Source organism: Papaver somniferum, unplaced genomic scaffold (assembly GCF_003573695.1).
Source record: "Papaver somniferum cultivar HN1 unplaced genomic scaffold, ASM357369v1 unplaced-scaffold_6, whole genome shotgun sequence".
Taxonomy (NCBI): domain Eukaryota; kingdom Viridiplantae; phylum Streptophyta; class Magnoliopsida; order Ranunculales; family Papaveraceae; genus Papaver; species Papaver somniferum.
The window spans coordinates 647,158-653,157 of record NW_020648748.1 but is presented as its reverse complement, the minus strand read 5'-3'; the positions used below and the strand labels follow the sequence as shown (position 1 = coordinate 653,157).

General features: G+C 37.1%; 1 non-coding gene across 1 annotated transcript; it reads right to left on the bottom strand.

The window, feature by feature from the left end:
- Positions 1-447: 447 nt before the first annotated feature.
- TRNAK-UUU lies at positions 448-519 on the bottom strand. The gene has a single exon. It is a non-coding gene; the product is annotated as a tRNA-Lys (tRNA).
- Between the last annotated feature and the right edge of the window lie 5,481 nt (positions 520-6,000).

Below are 6,000 nucleotides of genomic sequence, written 5' to 3'. Positions count from 1 at the left end.
AGAATTTTTGGTGGTGCCCAAACCCATCCCCTCCATTGTCTCCCTGGCCTCAGGGGCTGTGAGTATGCCGGATTTCTCGGGAGGGAATGCTCGGTCAGTGTAGCATTCCCCTTATTTAAGTACTAAAAAGAGGTGTGTACTACTACTATTTACTGGACTAGTAGTCATGATTCAAGTCACATCCTTTGCATTAAAATTCTGAAATTTCGGCTCATCTTACAAGTACCATCATCATCGTTTACCTTCTTAATCATGATTCTCGATGGCTAAATTTCTGTGTTTGTCTTCTTAAATACATAACCCATTGGCATATCCTCCCAAATATATCTCATTTTTATACCCAAAAAAGGAGATAGTCTATCTCTTTGATACGTGGGCACATTTTAATACACTCCATGGAAGGTTGACACACAAAAGAAATTGGAAAAAAAAAGAAGTTAATATGCACGCCGACTAAGGGGATCGAACCCTTGACCACGGGATTAAAAGTCACGCGCTCTACCACTGAGCTAAGTCGGCCACATCTGGCAGCTAAATTAGTCTATGCTCTTCAGCTCTTTCAAAGAATGAACACTAAGTTTGGTTACCAGCTAATACCCACTAATGCATCATTTGATTATACCAAGAGTTTATGTCACGCTTTCACTTGCTGGATCGATTAGAGGTTCTCTAATCTCAAACCTAAAACATGGGTTTGGTCCGTTTGGATGTCGACAGCTTACATTTCTTTCCACAATCTTGAGTTTTTCATTTTTCCCAAAAATGCAAAGAAAATTTTACTGTTAACGGTGGGTTATCCCGCGTGACACAATCATCATGTGTCCCCCAACAGTTAACTGGGGCGGTTTTTAGGATTGGGGCAACCTTGACTGTTTCACGAGGGATAATCCACGGTGCCCAAATCAAAGGGGATTTCGGCCCGTTACAAATAAAAGAAGAAACAGACATTTCTGAGCTCTATAGTTTGCCGGGTACAAAATTAAAATGGACTTGTACTCCTATGAAGAAATTTAAACACGTGAGTGGGGTCAACGGCTACATCTACTCCCGCCAAACATACATATATACATGTTCATGCCGCCCCACGATACAAACCAGTGGTAGAAACAATGGTTTGACGAAGATAAATTTTCCGAAGTTGCTGTTACATCAAAATTTGAACGGAAGAAAAGGGAAATGTCTTTGCATCCTTTAATTGTGGACGGCAAGTCATTTATGGTTCCACATTTCCACTTGACGCTTCCTCAGTTGAACGGTTGGATAGTCTAGTCACTTTCCGATAGATAGTGAATCTCGATGAAGTTACAAATTTGAGACTTTTAAAATCTCAACATCTTGTAACGTACGCTCAAGAGGCGGAAACAATAGGTAGGGCAAATGGATACAGCGTACACTTCCTCTTTTCTTCCGTCTCGCTCCTCCCCCATATATGGCGCCCCCTCAAACAAGTAGAATGGCTTTTTTTTTACTTTCTGATAAAGCCTGCAAATAGATAGCAATAGATAACATCTTCATATTTTATCTTTTTCATTGATGCACTGAAGAAATGAGAAGAAATTATTGGAGTATCAAAGATATCTTTGATGACCCATCCAGTTTAGAAGAAAATGCACCTCATTGACTGACCTCACTAACAATGAAACAACCACTTGCCTTTTTTTAACACTAACATAAAATCAAACACATTTTCTAAGGCTTTCCTCTAATCTTGTTCACATCAATTCTGATTCATCTCCTTCTACACTCTCGCTTCTAACTGATCTGTCCATTTCATAAAAAAGTTGATTTTTTTCAGCTTTTCTTAGTCTTTGAACGGCACCTACAGGGAAGTACATAAAAAATGACAACAAAAACAGAGACCAGGCAAATAGAATTTTCAAACTACTTTTCCATTTCTTCTCCTTTTAGTTCCATGGTTTTCTTGTGTCTTTCCCCACTTCTACAACGTTAATTCAATTCGTACAACAACCTTAGATATTATCAGTAACTTATCATTCGTACAATAACTAATAACTAATCAATGCTCAACTACTATTAATTGGTGTATTATTAGATGTATGTCCCATTTCCTTCAGTTCTTACCCCCGTTGGTGATTAAATGATGTTTAACTACTGATTATTACTTAATTATGGTCACTAAGACGAGATACTTTCATGTATCTTTCTTGAGTAAATAGTAAACTTAGGGTTTGACGGTAAGTAATAATCTCTTCCGAAGGCAGCGCACCACAATACCGAAGTAAAACACTAACTGAAAAGGAAGTCTTGACGTGAAACATGCTCTTCTTCGCATTATGTAAACATTTGCTGTCGACTTATGTCACCGTTCGATCAATTTACATACACATAATAAGAAGATCAATTATACAAAGAACGTTCATCGTTAAGTAAAACGAAATTCCAAGAATCATAACGGTACGAGATTCCATTGCGAAAAACAAAAATAAATGAACAAGTTGATATACCTGCCAAGAGCATTCAGTTAAGGATGGATTATTATTACTTGATCATTTAATTAATTTGTTCATTTGCTGGTCAATATTCAATAAGTATTGTTCCTATTGGACGAGCGAAAGAATGTTTATAGTAATAGGGATTGACGGTGCCATCAATTAAAGTTAATCCGTGCATAATTAAGTATATATATTGCATAAAGACATCAGTCTTAATCTGCAACTTGAACCTAAACAGGTATCATGTTTACTTACGATAGCAAATCCCTAGACTCACCTATATGAACCGGAAAGTAGTCTACTGGTGGCCTGAATTAGTGCGATTTGTCTGCCTAATTTGGCAAATCATTTGAGGGTTATGTTTAACAGATAAATTGAACTTCGATTGAGATTATCACTTACAATCGAGCAGCCCTCGAGCAACACCTGGAACCCAGCTAGTCAATACGGGATGCGTACACTACAGGAAACTTAATCTATTGTAGTACCCAATGGCATAAGCCCCTATTAGTGCCGTGATAACCTGTGTAGCAAAAAGTTTATTGTTGCATCCACTCTCAATTACTGTAGCAAGAGATAATTTTTTTTTGCCACACTCTTTTCATATTGTTGCTATAATTATATGGGAAAGTTTTATTTTGCAGCAATAAATTATAGCTTATAGCTTGTACCTGCACCTGAAAAGTATTGTGACTAGAATCTTTTTTAGTGTAACAATAGGTAAATTTTCTTGTAGTGGTAATAACTTGGACCAATTATTTCTTCCTAAAAAATTCTTGCAAGAATGGAGCAGGTGATCCGGAGAATGGAGACTTCCAAGCCAAATATTAAAACCCTAAAAGGAGCCATTCTGAGACCTGACGGTTCAGAAAATCTCGCATATTCCGATCTCGCTGCATAGATTTATAATATGAAATACATTTATAAACACCCAGTGATGGCTGCACTCAAATGTAGCCCATGATTAGTGAGGGAAAAAAAAAGTCATATAACCATGGATTAGTCATCATTTGAAATAAAAAAGAAAAGAAAATCCATTTCATTTCGCTTTCCTAATTGGTTGATCTTCTCATTCCCCTACCAAAATATAAGAAGAATTTTTAAACAAGAAAAGGGGTCAATATTTGGTTTAGAACGTACCTATTTTAGTGAAGTTGATTAGTTTATAGGAATATCAAGATCCTTTATGAGAATATTCATAAAAGAAAATTCTCATATGGAGTATTCATAGAGTGTTGGAAGATATTGGTCATGGCACCCCAGTTCTTATATAGGATCAATAGAAATTTAGGGTCCTATCTCAATTATGGGGTGAATGATTATGGTACTCAATAAAACTTAATCATGATGATTCGTACTAATTATGATTTTCGTTTGCAAATGTAACTCTAATTATCGCTTAGCTAATATGACTAATCTAATCAGCAATTCACCATATATACCTGATTAAGTAGTGCAGGCCATATAGCACTTTTAGGCGCCGCTTTACTACTTATGGTGTAAGGATTATATTTAAGGGACGCTTAAAAGTTTAATATACAAACTTAAACTATCAGATCATAAGCACTGTGGCACTGGAAATGAAATATGAAAAAGAGTCAGACATGCGATATATGCTAGGCAATCGTGGAGATTTTGCACCAGTAAGCACAAGTTTCATTAGCACTAGACTTTGAATAAGCACAAGTTTCATTAGCACTAGACTTTGAATAATTGTTTGACTACTTAAAGCACAAGTTGTTATTGATTAGTAGTTTAATTTGATTGATTAAACTGCCACCACAAAAATTTATTAACACTGTTGCTGCTGCAAGTGACGATTCACGGTTTCTTCTCTTTCTTTTTGTACATCTTATTAGTCTGGCGTCACTTGAATTAAGAATTATCTTGTATTTTGATTTCACCATCAACTAAATACTCGAGAAAAATAATTTGGCAAACACATTTTGCCATCTAAGAAAAGTAATCCGGCAAACAACATTGTGGATCACTACTTTGGCTTGGTATTTTTTGTTTTTGTTTTGGAAGTTATCTTGGAAGTTATTCAAAAAGTTATTGTTTTAGAATTGTAATCTCCAAGTAAGGGAGTTCTTGTATATACCCCAAAATTACTAGTGATATCCCTTTATCTATGTACCCATTGATTTTTTCTTTCTACCCCATCAAAAATATAAATTTTAATACCCAACGCATCAAGAAATAGAGAACCTGTATACCTTAATCTTTTAGTTTCGACAATCCCCGATCTCTCTCTCCAGGGCGTGATAAAGAATAAGTATGTTATTTGGCAATTATTATTAGAAGTAAGGAAATCTTAATCCCTAAATCATTATTGTGAACACGTAAATCACGAAGGCATCTATATGTTCACAAACAATATTCACACTCTAGGTACCGACTCGTGCTGATAATACAATGGTATTGATTCCTTGGCTCAAAACCTTCGGGTTTATCATAGCCTCATCTAAGAACATCGCGAGTGGCGTTTACGCAGGGGAAGATAAAGAAAACGAAGCATAAAAGTAAAACTCATGGAGAGTTAAGCAAATATAAACTGCTGAAATGTAAATAAGACTGGGATTTACGTGGTTCAGCACTAAGGCCTACATCCACGGGGTTGTTGTTTCGCTATGTACTTGATGGTTACAAAGATAGTCGAGTGACTTTGGGGTTTACATAGGTCTGTATATTGTAAAGGACTAACTTACACTCACAATCTTTCTCTCTCCTTCTCCTCCTGATTTTGCTGATCCCCTTACTCTTGGTGGAGAGGGGGTATTTATAGGGTAAGAGTGTGGGACCCACCTCTGAGGACCGTTGGAACCTTATCTTCTTGTGTTTTGTGTCCATCACGCGGGGGTCTTCGTTTATTACTTCATCACGCAGACTCGTCTTCGTTCGTTCCACGGGTTGATCGACACGTATGTTGCTCAGAGTGTTTAATGCGGGTAGTTGAGGTGCCTGCTCGTGTCAGAAAAGTGTCTTCTGCCCCTGTCACATCCATGTCAGTTCATCTTCTCTCCACCGTTGATCTTGGCTTCTTTTGGGGATGAGATAAAGTAACTCTTCGGGAGTTATCTGGTGCTCCGCAGTACATCGTATTACCGGTACGTCTTTTTAACTTCTGCCCTTAGATTTGTTTGGGCAAAGATCCAACGTCGGCGGGATGGGTGGGCACATGTCATCATGCTTTGATGACTTTGTCCGCATGCTCTCCACGTATGTTCCTATATACACGTGTTTGATGATGAAATATGTGCACACAATTATAGTTTTATTTATTTTTAACGAAGGTTGCTCTTATCTATTTTTTGATCGGTTTGATATTCCTTATAGGCAAGGGGTTCTCCTCTTTGCTATCTCTCTCAATCAATCTCTTGTAATAACTCAAGGTTTTAGAAACTAAACATTCAAAAACCCAGAGCTCTTTGGATTTGGCTCTGTATCTAATGGTGATGATGGGTTCCAAAAATTACAAGCCACTAATGGGGTTAACAAGAAAAATGAAATTGGAGATTGTTTCATCGATCAGCTGTTGCTCATGAAC